This window comes from Strix aluco, chromosome 3 (genome assembly GCF_031877795.1).
Source record: "Strix aluco isolate bStrAlu1 chromosome 3, bStrAlu1.hap1, whole genome shotgun sequence".
NCBI classification, from domain to species: Eukaryota; Metazoa; Chordata; class Aves; order Strigiformes; family Strigidae; genus Strix; species Strix aluco.
The window spans coordinates 11,848,160-11,858,085 of record NC_133933.1 but is presented as its reverse complement, the minus strand read 5'-3'; positions in this window follow the sequence as shown (position 1 = coordinate 11,858,085).

The window sequence follows — 9,926 nt, the reverse complement described above, 5'->3', positions numbered from 1 at the left end:
GTTTTATCCCAATACTTTGAAACCTTTATTCTTTCTTCCAGAATTGGAGTCTCATCTTACTTGGGCTAAACCCCCAGAAATGGGAAACCAAGCAGGGAAGTCTGGGAGCTGTTGTCCTAGGCTGTGTTTGTTCTCCTTTCTGAATTTGCAGCAAAGTGTTTAGGGCTTCTTTTAGTTCTGATTAGTGATCGGAGAGAAGTTATTTTATCAGGTAGTTTATGTTTTACCATACTAGTTCTTTGTTCTGTCCATGTGTTTTTTATTCATATCCATCCTTTATGCAAGATTATTTGTGCAGTATGTTTGTCCTTGAGAGATTACATTGCAGTGTGTTTACAGACTGTGGGCATTGTACATGTCTTGAAATACAGACTAGATTTTCCCCATTCCTAATTTCAAGGCAAATACACCTTACCATACAAGGTTTTCTCATCAATAATGATTCATTTTTGCCCTGTCTACCTCCATTTTCTTCGTGCTTGAGGTAATGAGTATTTCAGGTATTCACATCGGGCTTCTAATACATCCGAACTGGGAACTGAAGGAAGCTGCTCTTTGGTAGCTCTTTCTGCACAGGATTTAAAATAATACTAGCCTTCTGTCTGGTGGGTGGCAAACTGACTTGCATTTTGGGGGCGCTGCTAATACTCTTTCAGCCTCACTGCTTTTGCCCCAGTATTTGCTTCCAGAGGGCTCCAGTGTAGAAGGCTATGTGCCATATCTTGCTGCTTGCCAACAGAAATGCTGGGTACTAGTGAAATGTTCTGTGCTGCCTAGTGTTTTAACTGTAAAAGGTCTCTCCCAATCATTCATTTCTCTTCCATCAACTTGAATGTTCTCTGGAAACCTGTTTCTTCTGTCCTAACTTGCATTGCTATTTGTATTAATGTAGTTTCAGAAGTCAGGTTGTTTGTAGTTGAGCATGAAAAATAGTATGTTATCTGTTGGTCCAGTTTGGGATGTAGGATGAGTGACACTTAAAGCATTCAGGTTTCACACAGACGACACACAGACACACGCACAAAAAAAAAAAAAAAAAGCACTTTAATGTTTCAGTGTCCTCAGTGGATCACAGCATTCAGTGCCTAAGATGTTCAGGTGAAAGGCATCTTTTCCTGTGGCTGCCCAGATCAAATGAGAACAGACTAGTTTCGGGTGTATCTGAGAGAACTTGATACCAGCTGGAAGTCCCAAATGCAAAATGAGTAGCCTGTGCCATATGGGGAAGAAAGGAGAGGAATCTGAAAAATTGTTCAGGCTTCTTTCTCCTTAAAATAATCATCTTATTCATGTAAAAGTTGAGAACAGGAAAGATTCCTTGTTGGTGTTTTGCTCTAAAAGGAAAATACATGTCTTCTCTTGGGCCTACAAAGGAGGGATGCTTGTTCTCAGGGAGGAATGAGGTTGGTCTCCTCTTTCCACAGACAGGGTCTGTGTTCACCTATTGCTTTTTAGAATAGAGCCAAAACAGTGGGGCAGGTTAAGAGTTAATTGTCCCAAGGGGAGTGAAGTTTGTCTATCATTTGGCAGTGGTATTACTTTACTTGTTAGATTAAACTTAAACCATTAAGGTCTCTCTGCATTTTTTTCTGTCTCTTTTGCATGAGCCATACAAGAAAAATAGTGAACATTGCTATGCACATGCTCTGCTTCTAAGCAGCTGTCACTGACACTGTAGTATCTTCATGTCTGTTCCACTGTAGCTTTTTTTTAAAACAAGAAAAAAGTTTATTTTTTCTATTTGATTGGCTTTCTTTGGAGGTAAATGATATATTGAGGTGGAGATCTGTTCATCTTCTCTCATGGTACTCTAATCCTTGTTTATATTTATTTTTCCTTACCTGCAAGAAGTGGGAATAGTTGCTTTTTGGCTTTCTATACCACCACAGCAAGATAGAGTGTATCTCTAGGGTGATATAAGAAAAGATTTAAAAGAAGCCATTCAGGAAGTGTTTGGGTGTCCTGCTTTATGAAAGGAATGATACAACTTAATGTGGTGTCACTAATTCTGTCTTTTAGCAAGGGATAATGTTTGGGGTAAGCTGGCTGAAACCCTCTTTGTTGTAATTAAATGCAACTTGCTCTTTTCCCTGCTGTGTGTTTTCTTGTGAACAGCAAGAAACTTGTTTGAATATTATGATGGCTTAGCAGGAGATGTTCAGTCTCTTCTGTTAAATAATATGTCAGAGTCTGGGAACATGAACACACTTGCTCAAATTATTTCACTTTTTCTCTGGGATGTGTTTAAACATCTTTGGGATTTTTCTGTGTCCTCTTTTGAAAATACCTTGCATTCTCACATCTGTAGCTACTAGTCAGGGTTTTTTTTAGCCATTTCAGCTTTTTATGTCTACACAGTCAATGGGTTTATTCCTTTCTGGCAATTACAGAGGTGGTAATAATCTCAAAAATAATCTTGTTTGCATTGGCATGGCTTTGGCTAGAAAAAGTGTGCAAGAAGGCATGGGAAAATAAAACACTAGCTATGGGCTCAGCTTCCTGTGAAGACTTCTTAAAGCATAAAATGCCGTTATTCTGATTTTGACCTTAAACTAGATGCAGCTGTGCTGCAGTTGAGAGCCTCACACCTTCACATACCTGGTGTATAAAAGGTAACTCAGGAGTCCTGCTGTAAAACTTGCCTTGCAGTGGTTGCACCAGATCAGTTTGCATGTTTGATGCTGTGACCGAGCAATGCTCTGGCATGTTGTCATAGAAGAACTGATAGTGCTCTCTGAATACATGGAAAAGATGTGTCAGCCTTAAGGAAACAAACTTCATTGATTTGGGTCCCCTGGTAGCAACAGGCCAAAAGAAAGGGAAAAGTGTAAAGGGAAAAGCAGTCTGGTGCTCCAGTGTTTCCCGTCTGTTAGTTAGCTGCTGGTACTGTGGTGCTGTCCTACGTCGTCGTAGGTAGTGTTGCTCTAAGACAGGTGAGAAAGGCCTCGCTGAATAACAGCTGGGGAGAAGTATCTTGTGTGACCTGATTTGTTGTGAAATTCAAGAGTGAATGGAGAATCCTGTCTAAGCAAGGGACAAGTGGTGCTGCAAGACCTCTGGAAGGAAGGCACTGAGGAACAAGGGGTGAGCACAGTTCACTAGACCAGCATTCCTCTCCTGGACTGTGGGGCTGACAAGTCTGAGAGGTAGACATTAAACTGCAGCTGGATGAAGAGGTCTGACATGTGAGATCTCACCTAAGGCCATCCTAGCTTAGGAGTGTGGTGTTTTTCACTTCCTTAATTTCTTCTAGCTTATGTTATTTTTATGCTTAACAATTAAGACCACATGTTTTGAATTAATCTAGGATTTTCCCAGCTTACCTTTGCTTCCATAAGGAATGGTGTAGGAGTGGACTGGAATGTGAAAAATGTTAATAGTAATCACCAGGGAAGTCCAAGTTGAGAAATACTTGGTGTCGTTATTCATCTGTAAAACAAGGGATATCCTTTTTTTTTTTCCCTCGCCTGTTAGACCCTATGCATGCTAAGTGAGTAGTAAGACAGTATCTTTTCAGTTGCACCATTAAAATTGACACTTGGGGAGAGGGGTGATCAGATGTGCTCACGTGATAATGTGATGTTTCCAGCATGCCGTTTGGGTTCCTTACAAAAGCCGGTGGGAGCATAGTCTGAGATGAAAATAAGATGAAGCAAATAGCTGTTCAGGGTTTGGGATGATGAGGCCCCCAAGTTCTACTGCTAAAGCATCTGATTTGATAAAGGGTGAAGAGCTTCCATTTCTAGGCAGTTGTTTTGTCAAGTTAAAAGAACAAAATATTTGTGTTCTGTTAAATCTCCTAATGCATAATACTCTTTCCCTGTTAAAGATAGAAGATTTCTTTCTGCAAGATCTGTAATTCCCACAGGATGTGGAGGAACCTAATGCAGCCAGATTACTTGTGCTGTGCTTTGGCCATGTCCCTCTAAAGGAAATAACCTCAGTCCCTTTTCTTGTGTTCAGACAGCTTTGGTATCTATCCTGTGCCAAGCCTTCCTGTTCTGGCTTTTCACAGCCAGCTCCCTGGGCTAGAGCCACGCATTAATTCAGATAGGTTCTCTGCTCTTTCTCTTAACTGTTGCAGCCACTGATGCAAGGGCTTAATTTCTGGCATGATTTATTTAACTTTTTTCCTTCTCTGGTGTTCATGGAGCAGCTGCAGACTGAGTGGGTCTTCATGCAGGGGAGTGAGTACTCCTGCAGAAATGTGCCAGGGAGCCAGCAGCTATTAAAAAGGCAAGATAATTAACCCTCTCTTCCAAGGCATCCGGGATCCAGGAATACAAATTAGTCCTGGCAGGGGCAGTACAGCAGTATTCAGAAGAAAACACTGAAACAGGCTTGTAGCATGGTTGGCAGTTGCTGCAGAATACAGGATGTAATTATTCAATTTTATACAAGCCACTACCTGTTTGTTTATGTTCTCTTGCCACCTTTTCTTTCCATTTCCTTCTTCAAGCTAGTAAGAAAATTAAATTGCAGGTGTTTGTGCTCCACTCAAATTTCGGTGTTAGTAGTCAAATAAGCCCCCAGAAGTTATTAGTTGGAGTGCTTGCTTACTGAAACTCTCCTCTCCTGAATTTTCTGTCACTTAGGCTGTTAATACAGCAGACTTTGGATATTTCACAATTTGTATTAGTTGATGCTTCTCTATCATCCAAGTGTAAACTTCTGGCCGTTTTAAACTTAATGGCATGGATTTGCATGTAATATAGATTATGCTTCTATTTTCTCTTCTGTTAACCACAGCACTGAAACTGCTAAATCAGATTAAATCAGTGGGCTTTAGATAAGCATCCTGTTGAAAGGTTTCAGAAGAGTGTCTAAGAAATAGCCTGGTCAGACAGTGACTTGAGTAATCTTTTTTGACATTACTGCATGGCTTCTGTCTGAAACATGGTAACCTAGAACTTCACTAGTTTAAGGTGGGAATCCTACTCACTGAGCTTTAATTTTCACTTGCCTATCTTCTTGGGGAGCACTTTAAATCTGAAACAAACTCCTGAGTTCTAAGGATAAAGCTCAAACTGGAATATGTTAGTTATACTTAAGTATGTTCTTCTCGCCCAATAATTCTGTGGAGGTTTTTCATCTTCTTCTTGCTATACAGACAAAGACTTGTCTGTGCCTTTTTAAGGATCTTTCTCATGCTTCTAACTCTTCCTTTTTGTGTCCTTTTAATATGAAGCAACGAGAACTAACTACAGGATTTCAGATTAGGACCGTGCTATTGATTTATTTCACAGAATCATCTAGGTGAAAAAGACCTTGAAGATCATGTAGTCCAACCACTGACCTAACACTGGCAGTTCCCAACTACACCATATCCCTAAGTGCTATGTCAACCCTACTCTTAAACACCTCCAGGGATGGGGACTCCACCACTGCCCTGTGCAGCCCATTCCAATGCCCAACAACCCCTTCTGGAAAGAAATATTTCCTAATATCCAGTCTAAACCTTCCCTGGTGCAGCTTGAGGCTGTTACCTCTTGTCCTATCGCTTGTTACTTGGTTAAAGAGACTCATCCCCAGCTCTCTGCAACCTCCTTTCAGGTAGTTGTAGAGGGCGATGAGGTCTCCCCTCAGCCTCCTCTTCTCCAGACTAATCAACCCCAGTTCCCTCAGCCGCTCCCCATCAGACCTGTGCTCCAGACCCTGCACCAGCTTCGTTCCCTTTCTCTGGACACGCTCGAGTAATTCAATGTCCTTTTTGCAGTGAGGGGCCCAAAACTGAACACAGTAATTGAGGTGCGGCCTCACCAGTGCCGAGTACAGGGGTAAGATCACTTCCCTGTCCCTGCTGGCCACACTGTTTCTGATGCAAGCCAGGGTACCATTGGCCTTCTTGGCCACCTGGGCATATTGCTGGCTCATGTTCAGCTGGCTGTCAATCAACCCCCCCAGGTCCCTCTCTGACTGGCAGCTCTCCAGCCACTCCTCCCCAAGCCTGTGGCGCTGCTGGGGGTTGTTGTGGCCCAAGTGCAGCACCCAGCATTTGGCCTTATTGAAACTCCTACAGTTGGCCTTAGCCCATCGCTCCAGCCTGTCCAGATCTCTGCAGAGCCTCCCTACCCTCGAGTAGATCAACACTCCCACCCAACTGAGTGTCATCTGCAAACTTACTGAGGGTGCACTCGATCCCCTCGTCTAGATCATCAATAAAGATGTTAAACAGGAGTGGTCCCAAAACTGAGCCCTGGGGGACACCACTCGTGACCGGTCGCCAACTGGGTTTCACTCTGTTCACCACAACTCTTTGGGCCCGGCCATCCAGCCAGTTTTTTACCCAGCGAAGCGTGTGCCCATTCAAGCCATGAGCAGCCAGTTTCGCCAGGAGAATGCTGTGGGAAACGGTGTCAAAGCATTTCAGAGTAACGTGCTCTCTACTCTTGCTCTTCTTCAGCTATAGCTTTCATCTACTAATAAAAAAACCCAACCCTGCCCTAATAGTCTAAAGGACAAGTTCGTCTCCACGAAGAGAAAGAAGGTGATAATAATTCCCCTTGTGTTTCAGGATATAGACCCCAAGTTCACAGCTAAGTGTGACTCTGCTCTTCTTGGTTTCTCCAGCATAGGCTATAACACACCATTTGAGTGTTGCTTCAACCTGCCCCTGCTGTTACCTCCAGTGACTGTATCTTTGACCCTGTCATTGCAAAAAAAGAAATGGAGCTCTCCCTTTTTATCTCCCAAAGCTTCCAAACAGGGTTTGTTCATCTGTCTGTTTTCTGCACATTTTGAAACTTCTTAAATAGAACAGGTATATTCAGGAATGCAGGGACAACAGATGCTAATCTTACTCTTTTAGACTGGCAGGAAGGAATGAGTCCTGTCCTGAGACCACCAGCACAACCTCCATTTCTTATTGCTGAAAACAGACTTGGCTTTCCAGGAACTCTGCTTTGTAGACCCTTCCAGAGAATGCCTGGCTAAGGATAAACCTCCTTTCATGCTGAGGACAGAGTTCAGAAACCCTGATGGCATGAGTTCATCTATGGTATGTGTGTGGGGTCAGGCTTTATGTTCCAAGGGGACAGTTGCTTCTTTCTTGTAGCATGTGGTCATCCCGACAGTCTTGGCAGGAGACCTACCTCCAATAATCTGCTCATAGCTGACCAGTGTTTGAGAGGGGTTAGTCTTTAAACAGCTTTAGAAGCAGTCACTTTCCATGTGAAGCTGCTCTTAAGCCATTTTGCAAGCACTTATGCTGCTTCTATCTTGTACTTCTTTTGAGGTGCTGATACTCCCCATTTCCCCAGTCATTGTGTGACTGCCTGTATTCAGTATTGGCCCGGTTCCTATTGAAGATCAGTGTTCACAACAGCATCATCCTCTTCTGTGCCTGCTTTGAGTTGTGTATGAGGTTTGAGCTTAGGTCTGACAGCTGGGAGGTTGGTTAGCTCCTGAACCAAGGAGGGTGAGAGTCTGCCCTGACACAGCAAAGCCCTAGAAACAACTTGCCCAGAGCTCCTAGTTTTGCTAGTAGCTCAGAAACTTGTTCTCGCTTGTCCTTGCAGCTCAGTGAGGAGTCTGTTGACCTTTTGCAAAACACACTCCCTATTAACCCTGAATCAGCTTTGTAGCTAGGGCTATGCAACACAGAGACCAAGCTGATAACCATTTTGCTTTGTGTCCTTTCCAAGTACAGACCAAGTTTTACTCCTTGGTCTCAGGAAACGGCAGATGGAGAGACTGACGCTGTGTTCACCTGGGAGATACTGTTCTTATCTGCTCTGTTAACAGGGAGCTGACCAAAGGAGCAAGAGAAACACAATCACACCTTTGGTTCCTGGTTGTGCCAGCAGTACAGAACAACCACAAACATCTGTCCTGCTCACCTGTAAAGCAGGGAAGGTTTCAGAGCCTTGCTGGCTGAACTTTTAGAGACATAGATTGCTGTAAAAGGAGTTTTTTCATGCTATTTAGGTAGCTTTGGGCTTGGTACAAGGTAACTCTGTGCACCTGGCTTGCACATGAGGAATGCATGAGGCCCAAAATCTTTGACTTCTCTGGTGTTTTCTTGTGACTTTTTCCTGGTTTACTGGTGCCCCTGCAGCGTGCCCGTGCAACTTGTTTGAGCTTGGGAATTGCATTGGTCCTCATAGGCACAGCCAACGTGCCTGCCCTTGTCCTCACACACATCCATGCTTTGCAGGGGAATGTCACTTGACTGGTTGTCGCATTGCGTGGAGCCGAGGCCATGTGAATAACCCACCTGCACGTGGGTTTTGCCTGCTGGGATGCTGGTTTCTGCCAGGAATCTGGTGTGAGTAAGAAATTGAGGACAGGGAAGGATAGGGCAGCTGTTGCCACAAAAGCATTTTTCAACTACTTCTCTACAGACCATTCACAACAGACTTCTGCCTTGCCTCCCTCTCCTGGTTCCTTTCAGGGCCTGTGGTTCTGCCTAAAAATAAATGATAAATATTTATTAAAAAGGATGCAAAAATGGCTTTAGATGGTGTGTAGTCCCCAATTCCCTTTCTGCCAGGCACAGCCCAGCTGCTGCAATTCTGGGTTGCACTGTTATCTGAAATAACAAAAAGCTGCCATGGAGGAATGGGCAGGATCCTGAGTGGGTCCTGTTCAGGGCCAAGCACCTGCAGCTCTGCTGTTGTCAGGCTTCGGCAGTGTTTTAACTGATTTGCCTCTCTGGACCATACACCTGATCTGAAATGCTTCCTGGCACCCACTCCTCAGTGTATTTCTTATGTCAGCTGAAGCAGGGAACTTACCACCTCAAAATAACAGGCATAGATTTAATTTATTTTATTAACTATTATTTCCTCTTTGTCTGCAGCTCTTGCCTTCCTTCCCTCCCTGTGGTGGTGGGCTGAGTAGGCAGGGAGGAAGCTCCCTTGTGGGCCTGTCCTGACCAGCAACAAAGGTGGGCCACCACTTCCCAGGGCAAAGGGTCACTTTCTGCAAGGCGCGTGGCTGACACTGTCTTCTTGCTGTGTTCATGTGGCACTGAACTCGAGCAAGGAGAGCATTGCATTCTGAAGTGCTCGGCGTGGGATTGAGTTTCAGCTATGACTGTTCTTGGGGTGGAATTCACTGAAATGAAAACAATCTGACTTGGAGATTGTCAGGCAAATGGTGGGACAACGACTTCTGCCTGCAATGGACAGTCCATCTGGGTGTGTACCTGGACGCTGTCACCGAATTACTTCCCATCTCCAGTGTCCTCTGAGGCCTAGCAAATGGATCAGATGTGTTTGTCTCTCCTGGCTGCAGGGGGATCCTCCACTGCACCTAACCAAGGCTACTTTACCCACAATTTATACCAGTGTAAAATGGGAACTTTTCTGCACAGGGAATGGCATGTGAGGTTAATCCAAATTACATAAAAGCACTACTATAAAGATTGGTGAAACTGCATTAAGCCCCTTTGTAGACACAATTCCAGACTGAAGGAAGTGAAGTCAAATACTGGCCCCTCGAGCTCTGAAAAGGCATGTGTGAGTGCGGTGTGATGCCCATTGGCAAGTCCTCTGGAAACACCAAATTGAGTTATGTTTCTTGACTATCCCTGAATATCCTACTGCTCTTGTTAAAAGCTAAATTTTCTCCTAAAAAAAGCTGCAAGTGTGAGCAAGTCCCATCTCCATGCCCTTGGACATGCATCAGAAGGACAATTTTAGCCTCGTAATAAAGTTGCTGTCTGTGTTGCTCACACTGCTCTTGTAGTGGCCATGTGGATCCTTCCATGTTATCTACTCATCTCTCCCCAACTGTGCACATGCTGCATGTCCTCAGTCTCTGTAGCTTGAGGAATTGCAAATAAAATGCCTCTTTTGGCTCCTGCTACCTTTGTGCCAGTCTCACCTTGGCTTGTGCTGCAGTGCGCTGGGGCTTGTACGGCCTTTCCCACTTGCCCTTGGGGATTTTTCCTGCACCAGTTGTGGCCTCGATTGGCCCCCTGG